Source organism: Ovis aries, chromosome 8 (genome assembly GCF_016772045.2).
Source record: "Ovis aries strain OAR_USU_Benz2616 breed Rambouillet chromosome 8, ARS-UI_Ramb_v3.0, whole genome shotgun sequence".
Taxonomy (NCBI): domain Eukaryota; kingdom Metazoa; phylum Chordata; class Mammalia; order Artiodactyla; family Bovidae; genus Ovis; species Ovis aries.
In genome coordinates this window covers 57,379,589-57,399,358 of record NC_056061.1, presented here as the reverse complement: position 1 = coordinate 57,399,358, position 19,770 = coordinate 57,379,589, and the positions used below count along the sequence as shown (strand labels likewise).

The 19,770-nt window shown below is 37.5% G+C and overlaps 1 long non-coding RNA gene across 9 annotated transcripts in view; it reads right to left on the bottom strand.

The window, feature by feature from the left end:
- Positions 1 to 19,770, bottom strand: part of LOC105612881 (uncharacterized) — a 239,845-nt gene that overhangs the window by 195,665 nt on the left and 24,410 nt on the right. For 7 of the 9 annotated variants that reach the window (XR_009601640.1, XR_009601644.1, XR_009601641.1 and 4 more), the window contains exons 3-5: positions 10,192 to 10,384; positions 9,758 to 9,837; positions 7,027 to 7,082 (exon numbers count right to left, since the gene is read on the bottom strand). This is a non-coding gene — a long non-coding RNA (uncharacterized LOC105612881). Of the gene's footprint in view, positions 1 to 6,289; positions 6,373 to 7,026; positions 7,083 to 9,757; positions 9,838 to 10,191; positions 10,385 to 19,770 lie in introns of all 9 variants that reach the window. The other 2 variants (XR_009601642.1, XR_009601645.1) reach the window with 1 other exon arrangement.

The following is a 19,770-nucleotide window of genomic DNA, read 5'->3' as shown; positions in this document are numbered from 1 at the left end:
AAGATAGGCAAAGAGCAAGATGGAGACTAACAGCAGGACAAAAAGAAAAACAGAATTCTTGATGGTGAAAAATCCCCCAAAACAAAATGGAAACTAATATCCAGGTAGATTATTTTAGGTGTTTTGATGATGTCATTCTTTCAAGGGCCATTAGAAGTCAGTGAGTTATTTAAAAGAAGAGGTTAAAAGGGTTTAAGGGAACTAAAGTCCCACAATTTCCAGGAAATAGAAAGCACACATCTACCCTCATATGCCTTTAAGTGTATAATTAAAAGAAGAAAGCTTTAATGCCTCTCTAATCATGGCAGCCAGGACTTCTATGCTTTATTTTTTTACCTAAAAGAAGAAAAACAACAACAGTGAAACTAAAACCACCAAGTTCAATTTCATGGGCCAAATCCTAAAAATAGGTCAGACTTTGCTTTCTTACGGAAAGAAATACAAAGTAAGAAAGAAAAACCCAGAAGATCTGAACTGCTTCACAAAGTTGTCTGAATATAATGTCAAGTCCACAAGGATGCTTGGTTTTTAGGGGCTTCTTGTGAACTGTGTTGAGGTCTAAACAGTCAACAGTGACCAAATTCACAGTGCTGGGAGGTAGTAGGGAGAAAAATGCTATAAGCATACTTGCTTGGCTCTGTATGTTAACATTTGAACATACAATTTCGGTTATTACAGAAAATCTTCATAGCTGTGGTTTAGAGTTTTATAAGTTAGGGCTTCCCTGGTGGCTCAGACGGTAAAGAATCTGCCTACAATGCAGGAGACCTGGGTTTGATCCCTGGGTCTGGAAGATCCCCTGGAGAAGGGAATGGCTACCTTCTCCAGTATTCTTGCCTGGAGAATTCCACGGACAGAGGAGCTTGGTGGGCTGCAGACCATGGGGTCACAAAGAGTCAAACACGACTGAGTGACTAACACTACTACTATTCTCCATACGCTCACACATAAATAGGTAAGGGTAATCATGCAAGACAGTTTACTCTGCATTTTGAATACTAGTTTCAGAATGTTTTTCTGCATGTATCATAAGGACTACAGTTTAAAATAATCACACTCACTAGTGACCAAACTCACAATGCTCATAAGTGACAAAAAACATAAGTTATTAAAAACATATGTGCTTAGTTCCTATACTAGTGTTTAAACATAACAAATTCAGTTATTACACAGAAACCTCATAGCTGTATTAGTTCTCTGTAAGTTCACATATTAAATGATGGAATTAAACATATAAGACAGTCTGACTATGCATTTTAAATACTATTTTCAGTATGTTTTTCTACATTATCATAAGGGCCATGGTTTAAGATAAAGAGTTTATCTTATATTTGTATGATACATCATTGAATATAAAAGAAAACAATTTAGGATTATGATTCAGAATTTTTCTTCAGTATCACATCATCATTCATAAATATCCTCCTTAGTTTATAGAGCATACTCCAAGATAGACATTTTCATTGTAGTAGTATTCCTAATTGATCAACTCAGCCAAAATTTTCATTAAAATGATACATCTATTGAGATCAAGAGACGAAGTTCAGAATCTCATTGCTCTACATATATTTGCCCTCTAGATTCATCTTTCAGCAAACACTTATAGAGTATCTGCAACTGTGCCATAGGTTATGTTGGAGACAAAGATAAATGACTAATCAGCATGCATTAGTGGAAAGAGGTTAAATAATTTATGTTATTAATTGCTTAGTTCATTGCCTATAACAGAATAAACCCTCAGAAGGTTTTAGCTACTGCAATGGCAGCAGTGACAATGATGACCCATAGGAAAACATTCCAGAATTTCTGTGCTTTCAGTTTTCACAAATATACTGTGCCATTAATTTAATTTTTAATAACAACCAGCTCTGTTCCTGCCAGGAAAGAAGGGTCGGACAAATGAACAAAAACACAAATACAATGCATAATGCAATTAGAGAGGTAAAGCCAAAGTACTGTGGTCCCTCCAAAAAGGGTGTAAAAATGAGGAAAGACTGCTTTCTTGCAGAGGTTAGTATTCATCCTAGGTTTTGAAAGATGGGAAGCACTTAATCAAAGAGTTCCGCTAGATTAGAGAATACATAAAAGGACCTGTCAGGTAACAGAGCAGCTGATCTCGAATGCCAAGCTTAGAGTTTATTTTAGATTTTATTCACCAAAAAAAATAGGAAGCCTGTAAAAATATTTGAAGAAGGAAGTAAAATATACAAATTCGTGTTCACATATGTCTGCATGCATATATATTTCAAAGTACAGCCCTATCCTATTCCAAAGTACTTTCTTCCTTCCTAGTCAATAATTTACTTTTCCATTCTGGGGACACGATGAGCTGGCTGCGAGGGCAGGCTCGAAGAGCTGGGTGCATATGAGGTCAGGCACTGTGTCCTAGTCTTGGCAGGCAGGCACACAGGCCTCAGGTGGGGAGGTTGGGTGACAACCTGGACTCTGTAGGGCCTGAGGAGACTTTGCCTCAGGAGACCTGTGGATACCCTTGGGGAAGGCTGGAAGCCGACAGCCCCTGTCTCAGGAAAGAAGCCTTATTTGTTCTGTAGCCCTTGCACAGGAAGGATTGTACTAGAAGACTGAAATGCTACCTGTCGTAGAGGCTGGGAGAGAGACAGCTCCTGTTTAGATCTGGAAAGATCTGGGAGCAGAAAGGTTGCTTGTCTGCATCTTAAAACTTGGATGATTATTTTTCTACTGCTTGAAGTGTTAGTTTCCTAGGACTGAAATAACAAACTGAGTGGGTTAAAACAACAGAAATGTATTCCCTTCAAGTTCTGGAGGCTGGAAGTCCATCAAGGTGTTTTCAAGGCCATGCTCTCTTTGAAGACTCTGAGGGAAGAGTCCTTTCTAGTCTCTCCTCGTTTCTGGAGACTGTTGGCGATTCTTGGTGTCTCTTGGCTTGTCTGCAGACGCATCACTCTGAACTCTCCCTCTGTCCTCACACAGCCTTCTTCCCTGTTTGTGTCTGCGTCCAAATTTCCCTCTTCTTACAAGGATGCCAGTCATTAGATTAGTGCCCACACTAACACTGTGAACTCATCTTACCTCGATTACATCTGTAAAGACTGATCTCCAAATAAAGCCATATTCATAAGTTCCAAGAACTGGGACTTCAACATACCTTTTGGGGGGAATACAATTCAACCCATAACAGTTGGCTTGTTGATCAGCAAAGAGAAACTGCTGTGTTTCCCATCATTCTCTTTGATTTAGAGATCTAACATGCTAACTAAGGTAGGAGAATGGTAAAGAGAGGCTGGATTCATAGAGATTTCTGACAACAAAACTGGCAGGATTTGGTAATAAACCCAAATATTCTTCCATCAAATTTGGGAACTTTTTAGTTCATTATTTCCTCAAATCTTTTTCCTGCATTGTTTTCCATCTCCTTTTCAGACCCCCCCTTTTATTCACGTTAGACCTTCTGATATTATCCTACAAGTGACAGAGTCTTGGTTCATTTTTATTTCGAATCTTTTTTTTCTCTTTATTTAGATTCAAATTGAATTATTACTATTAGCTGTCTTCAGGTTTATTGGCTTTTTCTTCTGTCATCTTCAATTTTCTCTTAAGCCCATCTGGCAATTTATTTTCCTTTCCAGATTGTGTTTTTTCAGTTCTCTAATTTCCATTTGGTTCTTTTTTGTTTGTACAAACAGGGTTTGTATTTATCTGTTGAAATTTCCTCTACTGACTTATTTTGATCATATTTTTCTTTACATTTGTATATGGTTATAACAGTTGCTTTAAAATCCTGTCTGCAGATTATAATTTCTTGGAGTAAGTCTCTGTTGATTACTTTTTCTCTTGAGTATGAGTATCACTTCTCTGTTCTCTTCATATATTTAGTCATTTTGTTTCGTCTCATGATTCTTGTAGAGAGTATGTTACATTTCTCTGAAGAGAAGAAATGATTTGTTTGTTTGTTTTAGCAGGAAAATACCTAGGAAAACTCAAAGTCCAAATTCTGTTTGCCCTGTGGTGGCCAGTTGCTAAATCTCTGTTCAATCCTTTCAGCGTTAGGTGGCTACCCTCTACCACACATGCATACTTCAGAGGTCAACCAGATGTTTGGACAGAGTTAACACAAAGAATTTTGCGCTCTCCCACTGTGTTTCTCTCCTTTCTAAGATTTTCACCCTCACTCTCCAATCTCTGTGCTAAGTACTAAGTCACTTCAGTCATGTCCAACTCTTTGCGACCCTATGGACTGTAGACCGCCAGGCTCTTCTGTCCATGGGATTTTCCAGGAAGAATACTGGAGTGGATTGCCATATCCTACTCCAGGGGATCCTCCCAACCCAGAGATCTAACCAGCATCTCTTATTGTCTCCTGCATTGGCAGGCGGCTTCTTTACCACAAGCGCTACCTAGGAAGCCCAGTCTCTGTGGTAACCCTGAAAATAGTGCTGAGTGGGCATATAGGAAACTCACCTAATGCTATTCTCTTCTTTGAAGTATCAATACATCTTCATTTCTGCCCACCATTTTTGTCTTCAAATAGCTTCAGATAGTTGTGATATATATACACGCACACACAAACACACATACATATAATCACACATATGCAATATGTATATATGTAACTACATGTGTGGATATAAAATTATGCATATGTTGTGGATTTATGTATATATTGTTTATGTGTATAACGTTCTCACTGCAATGGCTGATCTGATCTGAGTTACTCTGCCATTACTAGAAGGAGAATCCATACCTAACACAGCATTAGATACATTCCCTGTTTAAAAATTAGGGGAAAAAGTAAATAATAAAGTCCTTAAGTGAAAAATGAAACATAAGAAAAAACAAATAACTTAATACAAAAATGAGCAAAAGAATGAGTAAACCACCATTTAATAGAGGGGAAAACACAAATTGTCAATAAATGTATAAAAAATTATCAACTTTAGCAACAGTGGAGTAACTTCACATTAAGATAATAAAATTATACTCGTTTTTTAAAATTAAGACAAATAACAAAACCAAGAGATGGATCAATGAGATTCGATCTGCTTGTAGAAACAAAAATTGTACTTTGGAAAAGAACAACTTCATATTATCTTGAGAAGCTGATCACTTGCTATGATTCAGCAATTCCATTCCAAAATATAAACAACCTAAAAAAATCTCCTTATTTGTACATCAGGAGAAGTGTGTTAGAATGTTTAGAGAAGTAGGTTTCATAATAACAGTAAAAACTGGAAAATCAAATCTCCATTTCTAAAATGACAAATTTTGATACAATCACAAAGTTAATATCACACAGCAATGAAAAGAAATGACCTACCACTACAGATATTAATGTGTATTATCTTAGAAATAATATAGAGTAGAAAAAGACTAGAAAGATAAGTATGAAACCATTTTTATAAAGCTTAAAAAACACAGGTATGTTATATCTTCAATTCATGTGGATATGTGGTAATTTTGAGAATGAATAATGAAAAAATTCAGCATAGAGGTTACCTCTTGGAAAGAAACAGGAGATGGATAAGGAAAGAATAAAAAGATATTTGGCATTTTTCTAATTCTTATAGAAATGATGGGTTTATAGGCATTCTTTTTAAAATGTGCTATGTAAGTATTTACATTTACAGAAAATTTTGTATGTAAAAAATAAAATGTAGAAGAGGCAGAAAATGGAGACGGCTTAGAAAAAGTTGACTAGTATAATAGCAGGGAGAATCTCTTGCTCCTGTTTTCAGCTAAGTAAATACTTCTTGGCTAAATATATATTTTTGTAAATCCCAATTTGAATGGCATTTAAATAATTAGGTCATCAAATACCTTTAAAATTAGCCTACTTTTTGGAGTTACAAGGTTTTCAAAGGCCATATTTCTGTTAAAAATTATATTCTGGGTATTTAAAAACTAGCAATTTGTAAAAAATGTATTTTGATAAAATAATTTTTACTTCAGTTTTATGTACTCTTGTACATAGTACTGGCACTTGTAACTTAGTGATAAAGCTTATTACTTAAATAAGCCCTCCCCTTTGGTTTACAAGTAGTTTGATAGTATATACCTAAAAACTATTGACATAGAAAATATCAAAATCTATTATTTCCATGTGAAAAGAAAACATACCAAAGATTTCATCTATTGTGATTTTAGGCATTCAGTACTGCTGTTTGGAAATTATGGAACAATATTCTGACCTAGTCTAATTCCTGTATAAAATATAGATGCATTTATATGTGTATATATATTCATTTAATATTAGTAATGCATAGAAAAAATGTAGAAAAAGAATAGACACCAGAGTATTAACATTTATTACCTCCAGGGCTCCTGGAAGAGGAAATGGCAACCCATTCCAGTATCCTTGCCTGGAAAGTCCCATGACCATAGGAGCCTGGTGGGCTACAGTCCAAAGTATTATAAATAGTCAGACACGATTGAAGCGACTTAACACACATATACACATCTCTAGGACTGGGATTAGACCTAACTTAATTTTTTAAGCAATATAGTTCTATAAAAAGTTTAATGTTTCAGTAGTTTGTGCTTTTTTATAATAACAAAAATAATGAAAAAATCCAATCTATTATTTCTAGATAAAGTTTCTGAGTCAAATCCTCTCCATCAATATCTCATCTAAATTGATATGGGTTTTTTCCTTTTCAAAATACGGGTCATTTTGAAAGAAATGCTTTCAGAAGAAAACCACATATGATTAATGCTAACTTGAAAAGATACTCTAAAATTCTGTGGTCTTCTTAACATCACATGTTGAATAAAGCTATTTGGGATCATATGATCCTATTGCAGACTTCCCAAAAAGGCCACAGAGCCTATTTCTAGTAATGTTATAGAGTTCATCTTGAAAGCAGCTGGGAATATTTAGGGAAATAGTCACAATTTGGAATGTAATTAAATTCTTAGTCATTAGGGTAAAGAACATACCAGACAACAATCAATATGCCAGGCTTTCTTAGGCCAAACAGAATGTGAATTATAAACCTAGAAATAAATTCCAGAGAGGAAAAAAATTCCTTATTTGTTTCTCCTACTTACCAAGTATGTTTTAAGTTCCAATGGGTCAGTTTCTCCAATCTGATGATCTTGGAACACTGAAAAATAAAATTATAAGTGATTAAGAGCAGGGACAATGCCCATTTGGAGCAAAGTTAACATCTTTCCTATTCGAGTGTGGTCTGTGGGCCAGATGGGAGTTAGGTAGAAATGCAAACGTTGGCCCACCCAGACTTACTGAGTCAGAATCTTCATCTCCACAAGACCTCCATGTGATTTATGTGGACATTAAATTGAGGGACTCACTAGTGTAGATTAAGTTTATTTCAAATAAAGTTACATAAAAAAACCATTTGCTTTTCTTCATTAAATTCGACAGTATAATGTATATAAATAATATGAGAAAGATGTTGCTGTTGCTCTTTTCTTTTAATCTCTTTTCTACTAAGAAAGAAAACTATATTATGTGTCTTTTTCTCGATATTTGTTTCTGTAAACTAGAAAAAAACAGGAAAGGAGGAATTTCCCTTAGGATAAAGGACACAGGCAAGATCTTCAAGGGCAAATACCAAGCTGGAATTATTGTTCTGTTAAAAATCCCTTTCTGCTGTTGTTGCTGTTTTTAATTAAAGGATAAAAGAAAACAGTTATCCCAGTAGATATTAACATTTTAATGTATGACGTTTGAGTTAAGAAGAACTGGAAGAACCCAGTTAGGATGCTGCCATTAGAGTTTACAGATAACACAAAAACTAAAAAGTTTTAAAAATATTTAGAAACAAGGCTTTTCCTAATTCCCCTGTGTAATCCATAGGCAAGTACCATCAGCTTCTGCCCCACCATACATTCCAGGTGTTCTGGTTTTCCTCTGAAGCCCTTCTCATCCAGAGCACCACCTCTCTCCTGGGCCAGAGCATTAACCCCCTAACTGGTCCTCCTAACTGGTCTCCCTACACAGCTCCTTGCCTCCCTGCAGTCCTTCTCAGATGGCAATCAGAAGGACCTTGTAAACATAAACCGGACTGCCAACTTTATGCCTTAAAGTCTTCCACTGGTTCCTACACAATGGCCAAATAGGAGGACCCCTGCCTCCTTCACCACAGGTTACCCCCCTGTTCTTCCCAGGTGCACCCACACCAGCCTCAAGTCCTTATTTCTGGCTCTTTTCTGTCTTTGCATCTGTTCTTCTCACTTCACCCTAACACATATACTCTGGCTTTTTTCACACTCAGCTCATTCTCATCCTTCAACTCAAAGGTTACTTTTGCAGACAGGCTTTTCCGGCCTGGCCATATTATTTGAAATAGCACCTGACCCCTCACACCCCAGTGACTTTATCTCATCGCTCTGTCTTTCCTAGTATCCCATGTGTGAAAGTGTTAGATGCTCAGTCATGTCCAACTCTTTGCGACCCCAGCAACTATAGCCCACCAGGCTCCTCTGTCCATGGAATTCTCTAGGCAAGAACAGTGGTGTGGGTAGCCATTTCCTTCTCCAGGGGATCTTTCCAACCCAGGAATTGAACCTGGATCTCTTGCATAACAGGCAGATTCTTTACCAACTGAACCACCAGGGAACTCCCATAGTACAAAACATAATAATCTTTCTGGTTGGGTCCCCTGTTAATTGCCTGTCTCCCAGCTGGACTTTGTGGTCTGTGAAAATAGGACTGGTCTATCTTTTTCACTGCTCTGTCCCTAGCACACAGAAGTGCCCAATAAACATGTGATGATGAAGCAATGAATGAAATGAAATGAATTAACATTATCAAGACATGCTTCTTAGATTATTATTATTATTGTTAATTATTTCTTAGTAACTTCTTTCAAATGGAAAAAAACTTAAAACATCCCAGAGGTATCATTGTACTACTGCTAAGTCGCTTCAGTCGTGTCCGACTCTGTGCAATCCCATAGACGGCAGCTCACCAGGCTCTGCTGTCCCTGGGATTCTCCAGGCAAGAACACTGGAGTGGGTTGCCATTTCCTTCTCCAATGCATGAAAGTGAAAAGTGAAAGTGAAGTCGCTCAGTCGTTTCTGACTCTTAGTGACCCCATGGTCTGCAGCCTACCAGGCTCCTCCGTCCATGGGATTTTCCAGGCAAGAGTACTGGAGTGGGGTGCCATTGCCTTCTCTGCATTGTACTATAAGTCATCATTAATATCACCTTCAAATCTTTCATCAATATAATAATCTCTAGATATCATGGCCACTAAACTTAGGAGAATATGTCAACCAAGTCATCTAGCTCCAAATCACCTTTGATAGTGCCCACAGATATTTTCTTAAGAATCACATCTAATGCCACACCTATGATAGACACACAGATAGTTGTCTATACAATCTGTTTTCCTTTCTTCCTTCCTAATGGAACCTGCATAGCTATGGGAACAGAAATGTGTCCAGATAGCATTTCTCAGCTTTCCTTGCACTAAAGTGAGAGCCATGAAACACAATTCTGGCCAGAGAGACAGAAACCTAAATCTTTAAAGAAAGCTTTGCATTCTTCATGAAGACTCCACTAGTTGCTATGAGTTGCTTCCACTAATTTCTAACCTGAGACTTGAACATGGTGGCTTCAGCCACAGCAGCCACCACTCAACCACAAGGAAAATATGAAGAGAATCACAAAGACCTTGGATCTGATACCCTTGAGACATTGAACCAAAACCAGCAACTACTAGTCTTTCAAAGAAAGAAGGAGAGAAGGAAGGAAAAAAAGGAACAAAAATTGACACACACACAAAAATGAAAAATCTCAATAATACTGTACCTGTGGAAGAAATTACACCTCTAATTTCTCTCTCGGGAAGAAAACTTTAGATCCCGGTTACATCAGTGATGCCTTGAAACCTTCAAGGAAGAAATAATACCAGTCTGACACAAAGGCTTCCAGAAAAAAAGAGATAAGGAAATATTTCCAATCTCATTTTGTGAGGGCAGGATGTGATATCAACACTGAACAAGAATTTTATATGAAAGAAATACAACTATAACAAGCAAATCTCTCCCCTGAACACATATATAAAATTCATGACACAAAATATAAGCACAAAATTAAATTCAGTTGTAAGTTAAAAGGATAAATACCAAAACTAAGATTTGTCTCCACTAAATGTACCCAGGTGATTTAATATTTAAAATCTTTTAATAAAATTCAACAGACTGAAAGAAAAAGAGAAAACTCATATGTTGTTATTTACTCACCAAGTCATGTCCAACTCTTTGCCACCCCATGGACGATAGCATGCCAGACTCCTGTGTCCATGGGACTTCCCAGGCAATAATACTCTTGTGAGTTGCCATTTCCTTCTCCAGGGGATCTTCCTGACCCAGGGATCAAATTCGTGTCTCCTGCATTGCAGGCTGATTCTTTTACCAACTGAGCGACCACGGAAACCTGAAAATTCAAATGGTCATCTCAAAAGAGCTAGGGAAAAACAATCATTTGATAAAACTCATGTTCATTCATGGTAGAAAAACTTTTTAGCAAATTAGGAATACTGAGGAACTTCCATAATCAGATAACCACAAAAACACAACAAAATAGAAAAAGCCAAAGGCAAACATCATAATTTATAACAGAATAAGGTGCGTTTCGTCAACTGGCACATAGTAGGTACCCAATAAAGATCTGTCGAATGAATAAAGTTTAATTTATCTTATTTAAAAACAAAAACACTAAAATACGCCTGTTATAAAATAAAGCTTTCTTAGTAAGACAGTAACGGCTACTAGATAATATTTCCAAATAAATAGAACAACATTTTCTATTTTTGTTACATTTTCTTACTGCTCCTCTGTCCATGAAATTCTACAGGCAAGAATACTGGAGTGGGTTGCCATTCTCTTCTCCAGCGGATCTTCCTGACCCAAGGATTGAACCTGGGTCTCCTGCATTGCAGACCTGGGTTTGAACCCTGGGTCAGGAAGAGTCCCCGGAGAAGGGAATAGCTCCCCAGTCCAATATACCCCTCAACTAAATACATAACTAAATAATCTGGTAATGGCACCAATTGTTGAGAACTTACTGTGATCCAGTTACTTCACATTTGCTACCTTATTTAATTATCACAAAAGCCTCACAAGGCAGATACTGTTAATATATGCAATTTACAGATGAGGAAAAAAAGGCTTAGAGTCATACAGCTTGCCTAACTCACAAAGTTACTAAGTGGCAGAAGGGTTTGACCTCAAATAATCTGTCTCTCACAATACCTTTTTAACCGCATGTGTTACCCTATCTTCAATTTCTAAACCATTTTTCACTTACAGTATGTAGTTTTTTAAAACCAATAAGAACAAAGAAAAGCAATAAGCAGAGTCCAACTTCCTAAAAGGAGATATGAGACATAATGAAAGTGCTTGTAATGGCACATAGTGGAGCCAGGATGGTGGTTTTAATAAAATTGAGAAAGAGTAGACTGCTTTCCCACAGAAATTGTGGAAACACAGAGGCCATCCAGCCTAAGAAATATAAAATTGTTCATGTTTTTGATCTCTGGACCAAAGGAAAAACTACAAATTCCAATGTTTGGAACATTAAATGGAAGAGTTTTAAAGGAAACCATTATTATAATCATGGTACCCACTAGCACTGTGAGAATCCAAGCCCTGTCAACATTTCTTTATAAGTTCACCATTAGGACTTTCTAACTTATCCAGCATTATTCAGCTAGAGCTTAAAAATCTTAGCTGTAAGATCTTAACTTGTGAGTGATATTATTCCAAGAATTACGCAGAGGAGAATGGATATCATGTGATACAGACACAATAGAAAAATGTTTGGCTTCTGCAGCATTCTAACAGGTATTAGCCATCTTTTACTTTATTTTTCTTGCTTTGGAAGAAGGTTTAGGGGAGGAGGGTTGACCTGGGATGGAAGATTATGTTGTCAACTCAATCATAAGCAAAATTTTTAAAGTTTAGTATGTTATGTACAGTTTGATAAATTATTTAAAAACCTAGATACTGTCTCCACTTTCTGAGTCTACACACAGGCTTGAAATCTCATAAAGAAAGATTATTTTTAAGAACTCCGGCACGTTCCCTTTTGTCTGAATCATAAAAAAAAGAAAGAAAGAACAGTCATTTCTAATCCTGTCCAGTACATTCCAGCTAAATAACAGCAAGAAACAGAATAAAAGGAACTACTATTTGGTCATTTCAGAACTTCAACAAACATTGAGTTAAAATCTTTCCTCAATAAAGGTTAAGGCTAGAGAGCCCTGATCCTTCTGAAAATGCTTCTGTTATCGCTAACCTCCATGTTCCTTGACATTACTATTTTTTCATATCCCGTCCTTGAGATGACTTGCCTTTAAAACTAAATCAAAGGTGAAAATAGAAATTTAGTAACTTACATCTTACAAAGGCAAATGAAATAACCTTATTTAACAACTCAACTTGGAATTATAGTTCATGCCACCATTTATCATGCTTGAAAACCATGATATAAGGTTGTTTTGTAAGATTACAGTACATGGCTAAGTCAGAAGAGAATGAATGAAACAACACAACCCATCCAATTCATTATGGTCAGTCCACACAGCCACACAATACGGAAGAAACCAAGAAAAAATAGGCCCCTCACAGACACTGAAAAATAACACAATGAATTGTCCAAGGCCACTCTACTTTTTTGGAATCAAATAAACCTAACCTTATGTGACTTCTTTTCTTAATTGACCCAATGAGATTTTTACCTCACTGGATCTTGAAAAACTACAGTGCACACGAAGTTCTAACTTTAAACTCCCTCTACCTCCTAAAGTAAAGTAAAGTAAAGTGAAGTCGCTCAGTCGTGTCCGACTCTTTGTGACTCCATGGACTACAGCCCACCAGGTTCCTCCATCCATGGAATTTTCTAGGCAAGAGTACTGGAGTGGGTTGCCATTTCCTTCTTCAACCTCTACCTCCTAGGATTACTAAAAGTCAATTGGTTGATTATTAAAGGGCAAAATAATTTAGATTTATTTCCTGGTAGGGCCTGATAATCCTTACCAAAAGAGTTGTCAGACTATTTTTACCTAAACTAGAATTTTTGCTCCTGGGTTTTTGTAACAAACTTATACATCAAATACTCACTTAATGGGTAAAACCTCATAAAAATAGACCCATTTTAAGTAAACTGTCCAATAACTAAGAAAAGTCTTGAAACTATGGGAAGTGTATCTCTTTCTACAATTATGCTCTAAATCTTATGATTCACACAACTTTCTCATGTCGATTTTTTTTGCTACAAGTACATCCTAACATTAAATAAAAATGGTTTCAAAGCAAACTAGTTCATGTGTCAGCATAGTCTAAATATGGAAGGCATCATCTTATAAGTAGAAATGGTGTTAAAATTCTGAAGTTAGAAGGTTTACTGTAAGTAAGAAGCCAAAAGTTCAGATACTCAAAGTTGATCCAAACCTTTTGGGTTGGAAATATCACAAAAGTGGGCTTTTCCATGAAATGGTCTGTATTTCCTGTTTTTAGTTAAGCTGGAAGTGTAGTAGGAACAATACTCATTATGGCATGTCATTGCATTACTTTGGGTTTGAAAACACCAAGCAGAGACTATGAGCATGACGAATCAAAAAAAAAAAAGAAAGAGTAGAGAGGTGTTCTGGGCTAAGAAAAGGAGAGTTAATGGGAACAGAATTTCCTAACTTGACCACCAGTTAACCATAGCTTGGACGTCCAACGTGCTATGAGTCACTAGCAACTAGCTCCAAAATAACACAAGAACATCTTGGGCTAGATCATTACTGGAGTATATTGTTAATAATATTTCCAGAAAAAAAATAAAGCAGAAACAGTTTGAATAACTGTTCAAGGGGTAAAATAGTGCACATTAAATTGCATTTTCAGAATAATCTGGAAACGAGATGATGCAAATAACTTGCTAGACAGACAAACAACTTGGTAGACATTCACCACATTCATTTAGAAATTTTAGGCAAAAATCACAGCTCTCATCAACAGGGTTGATCATAACTCTTCACAGGAAGAGTGTGGAATTGTTAGACAGAACATAGACTGCATTTTCAACAGCAAAATCTCAAAATGTTCATGGATTGTGAATACAGAGGTATATTTTGCATTTTCCAGAAGGCCACTTAATGACATTGTCTGTAACTTAATTTCCTTCACTCTTCAAAATTAAAACTCCTTAGTTGGTAAATTCAAACTACTAACATTCAATCACTTAGTTAATATATATACTGGATCTGAACAATAGTGGTTATGCATACTCGGTTAAGAAAATTTGAGAGCTGTTCTCCTTTTCTACTTGATTGCTCCATAATCAAGGGCACATTGTGAAGTTGGACAAGTCACTTAGTGATGCAATACCTAAGGGTCCCCTTAGAAATATTACTTGTCCCCTGACAGATCAACCCTCAAAGATGAAAAAACAAAAACAAAAAAAAATTAATAATAATGAAACACAGAAAAAGGAAACAAGTGCTTAGGATTTGCATCCAGGAAGAGAAAGCCTCAGTAGCATAATATATTGACACTAACTACAAATGAAGTTTGTGAGTCCTTGCAAAGAAGAGTGAAAAGTAAGAAGCAATGAAATGAGATGGCAGAACTGAGGCACAGGTCTGGGTATCACTATCTTCCTCATCCATTCCTGCGGGGGGGTCTGTCCATCCTAGAAAAAGGAGCAGCCCAAGCAGGATGCGTCAGGACGGCATCCCAGGTATCTAGAACTTGGTGGTGCAGTGGCCCAGTCAAGATAAAACAGAAGAGCAGAGGCACATTGCTCAGAAGCGGCCCTGGGGAAAGTTCTCCAAGACTAGGGTATGAAGCCAAGCAGGGAAAGAGCCCATAGATTCTGGAATAGGGAGCTAGGCCAGAATCACAGGCTCAAAGATGATGAGAGGGCCTAGCCCTTTGCAGAGAGCAAGATGGAAGGCCTAGAATGTGCTCTTGGTGGGTACCATGAATGAGGACATGTTCCAGAGCCTGGGGCAGAGATCCAGCCCTGGAGTATGCTATTTCATCCTGTTTCTTTGGTTTTGGGCAATCTCCCTTTTTCCACAGTTGCTGCCTCTCCCCTTTGTTTACACCCTTGACTTTCATATGTGTGTGACTTGTGTGTCCTGAGGAGTTTGTACTCCAGATATGAATGACACTTAACATGAAAACAGATTAATCAAATGCACATACAGTGTGTTCACTCATTGTTTCTATGGCTGGATTAATTATTGAGCAATTTTACTCAACTGAGTAATTGAGTTAATGGTTAAAAAAGACAGAGAGATAAAGAAATAATGAGTTTCTTGTTTGGTAGCAGTCAGGCTTCCTTCCTGAAACTGTGCTGTCAGCAGGCTCTGAAAGTGGCCTGTGCTCCATTGTGAGGCCACGTTCAATTGATGGTAAAACCTAGAATAGTATTGCTGGACTTGAACTAGAAGACTATGTCTATTCACTTTTAAACCCTGATTCCATGACAAAAAACTATGTTCATTTTCCTGAGAAGGACTTGCCTAGCTGAGGGAATTCTGACAACAAAGGAAACTCAAACTACACAGAAAAGCCAAAAAATCACAAACGATGTGACTCTCCTAATTTCTCAACTACCTGAAGATGAAACCCTGATAGTGAGTTATTTACCGGGGCAAAAACCATGTCTCATTCATTTTTTATTTCCCAACATGATGCTTTTGAACTGTGGTGTTGGAGAAGACTCTTGAGAGTCCCTTGAACTGCAAAGAGATCCAACCAGTCCATCCTGAAGGAGATCAACCCTGGGATTTCTTTGGGAGGAATGAGGCTAAAGCTGAAACTCCAGTACTTCGGCCACCTCATGCGAAGAGTTGACTCATTGGAAAAGACTCTGATGCTGGGAGGGACTGGGGGCAGGAGGAGAAGGGGACGACAGAGGATGAGATGGCTGGATGGCATCACGGACTCGATGGACGTGAATCTGAGTGAACTCCGGGAGATGGTAATGGACAGGGAGGCCTGGCATGCTGCGATTCATGGGGTTGCAAAGAGTCAGACACGACTGAGCGACTGAACTGAACTGAACTGAAGCATAATGTCTGGTATATGGTGGGCATTCTGTAAATACTCAGTGAGCTGAACTCTACTGTGTTGTTTCATAAACCCATCACCGGTCTCCTTTCATCTGGGTAACAAATGTACTTGACCTTGGCTCAGCCTTCATTTCTTCAGAAAGACACTACTTGACCTCCCCAACTTGATCCACTCCCCCTAATGCTTGCCGTTATACTATTATGTACTCTCCTTCTAAGTACCTATCCCAGCTTTATTTTTATATTTATTTGCAAGGCTCTTTGATATAAACAATGCAAACCAAACCTTCAACAACCAAGTGTGAGGAGGCAAAGACTGTGTCTTTTGTTTTCCAGTCATGCAGTAAATATTGTTTTTGTTGGCCTTGGTAAATATTTGTTAAAGTAGTAAACCAAGAACCCATAATTTTCATGGTTTCCTCTCATTCTAATAATATGCACAAGGCCTCAAATAATATGAAATAAATTATTCAGCACCCACTCACATAATGGAGCTGGGAAAGTAAGTTTGTGCCACAGGCCATTCAGTTAGGAAGAATTCTGATAAGGCAAAGGAAAAATGCATATACCTTTCATTATAGCCAGAAGTACACCACCAAGGAGTGTACCATAGAAATTTTCATGGATAAATTTTTATTCTTTTTAATCATCCAACTAATATGTGAGAGAGCTGTATAAATGAGAAGTTTGGTGAGAATACACACAGCTTGCTTTCAATGAAGTTCAGCTTTTCTAGCTTGGCTCTGACCTTTTACCTGATCCTGTGACAAAGAAGACAATTTTATGGCTGATTTATATCAGCCTTGGCCAAAAGTAAAAGTTCACTTCTCCTCTTCCACCATAGAATATGTGCACCAGATACCCCTGGCTCTCTTAGAAGGTAGAAAAGAATGTCAGATCCGTCACTGAGTGACTTTAGAAAAACTGCAAACTTTCTCTGTTACACCCATTTTTTAAATCTGTAAAATAAATAAGTGATGTATTGATAATAAGACAGTAACTTTGCGGAGAGTAAATAAGGCTATATATTAATATCTAAAGCACTTGGCACAGTATCGTAAGCTCTCGGCCAATGTTGTTATTAGCATATGATTTGTGGCATTATTACCACTCTTTCCATGTATTATTTTATTGGAAATCAAGGAACTGGTTATATTGAAGAGTACTTGTTAAAAGACTCAAATAAAAATGACCCAACACCTTCACTGAATCATTCTACAAATGTTTATTGAGCTTCTGCATGGCATCAGGGTTGACCAGCTCCCAGAATCAAATAGGTGACTTGTTGAGAGGTTGGAAGGGAGAGGGCAGAACTGCGGAAGAATAAGTGAACCATAAATTAATGGGACAAAACTGAGATCCAGACCCTGAAGACAAGAATTTCCCTGGTGGTCCATCGGTTGGGACTCCATACTTTCTCTGCAGAGAGCACAGGTTCAATCCCTGATTGGGAAACTGATAATAAGATTCCACATGGTACATGATATGGCATCAAAAAAAAAAAAAAAACCAAAACGAGTCATGTACAGAAATGAACCTCAGAGTCATTGGGCATCATTAAATCTTAGAAAACTGTATTAACCTTTCATGAGAGGAGATGCCAAGGTTGGAGAACTTTCTTGTATATGACTGGCCCCTATTTAATCTATGATATTATAGGAAAAAAATCCATATCTTAAATGATCTTAAATCTCATCAGAAGTGGTTTGTTGTGTTAATTCATGATAACATCAAGGATTATCATCCAAAAATGAAATGGAATTCATTTCAAGTGTATTCAGAAATGGAAGTCTAGTACACAGTTAAGGATGAAAATCGAGACCAGTGAGGAACAGTGAGGATAATTTCTAAATATGTTAAATAATGAAAGGAAAAAGTAAAAGCAGTTCCTCAGACTAAAGACCTATATCCCAGGTTTTCTCAAGGCTGGTCTTAAAGAGACTGACGTCTGCAGCAGAGGAGCAGAAGTGAATTATCTAAAAGTCTTGAAGTTCTCTGCAGTGTCATGATTGGCTGATTAGTCTCCAACAACTGCATATCTGGTTTCCACAAACAATGTGCATTCTGAGATGCCAGAATCTTCCTGCTAAAAATACACAACTCAGGAAACCATACTCATGGACCCTAAATGACTTGTGCTTTTTTTTTTTTTTTTTCACTAGACCAGAGATTAGAGAAGGGAAGAGATGGCTTGTCAGCTGCCAGAACTGTGCTGTGAAGGCTATTTGCAAACTAACATTCAGCCTGTCATACATACTTTTACAGATGCTGGAAGAAGATGTGCCATGCCTGCATCAGAGACAACTGACTTTATTCCTCTTAGCACTAATGATAGCCAGAAGATCAGCAGAGAAGGTCAGGTGACACCTGGACATATATAATAAGCTTTATAGGAGAGGGACCCTGAGCTTAGGGAACCTGAATATTTTATACTGGGCAATAAGCATGCCTGCTCTTTGCTCTGAAGGGAGATATTATCTCCATTTTTTAAGGCTGTTCACTGTACAAACAGTCTGGAAATAATAGAATGGAACAAAGTCAGTTATTTCTTCTGCTCACAAGACAGAGAAATGTGAGACTCACTCCAAAAATCGTCTCCCAGGACATTGACACTCACAGAACATGCTTTAGTGCTTGGCATCCTGTGGGTTGACAGCTGAAATAACTGTGGATCTGCGAAAGCCCTTTATGATTCAGGATGTCATCTAATCTGAACAAACCATTATTGCACATTCCCAAGAACATTTTCCTGAGCTTGTCAACTGTCAAGCCACTTAAGGTATTCATCTTCTCTTTTCCAAGGTCAGCAGAAATTTCTAAACTATTGTCTTTTCCCATTTCCCAAAGACATTGAAGCATTCATATTTAGAAGGTTTCTGGAAAGTAGCAATGAGTGAGCCAAGGCACCACAACTAGAGAATCTGTGCACCACAACAGAAATCCTATGTGTCGCAACTAAGACCCCAATGCAGCCAAATGAATAATATTTTAAGTCTAAATAAAAAGCAGTTACTATCCTGCCATTCTAGTATATAAGTAGTATTTCATTTACCATGAACAGAGCATTATATAATGACAAATATTTAATGTTTAAAGAATTAACACTTTCACACAATTTTTACTTTCTAGTTAAGCCACTTCAAGATACCTAGTATTTGTTTATGTATCTTTCTATATATTCCTCTTATACCTATTAGGGAAATGATGGCATTGCCATCAGCTTGATATTCCCAGGGAGTAACATGGTGCCTAGTAGGTCCATAGAGCAGGTGATCAACCTGATTAATGAGTTAATCAGTTAAACATTGGGAGGATTTGCACTGATCCAAGGGCGTGCCCATCATGCTGATATCAAACTAAATGGACTTTCTATCAGGTATACCTCTATAATAAGAGTGGAGAAGAGAAAAGAATCTGGATTGTTAAAGGGCTCTAATTTATAGATTCTTTACTAGGAAGGATATATGGTACAATCAAAAGAGCAGAAAAGGAGAAGATATTTATTCAAGACTGGCTCTGCCACTGTCCGTCTGGGAGTGTCTTTGAGCAAGGCACACACTGTCTATGGAGTCAGTTTCCTCACCAGTTAAAGGAGAGGTATGTGGGACTTTCCCAATAGTCCAGTGGCTAAGACTATGCTTCCTCTGCAGGGCACGCAGGTTCAAACCCTGATCAGGGAAGTTCAACAACACAAACAGAAGAGGTACACTCATGAGTTTGGCAGGAGTCATGAGTTTTGCAGGAGTGGTGA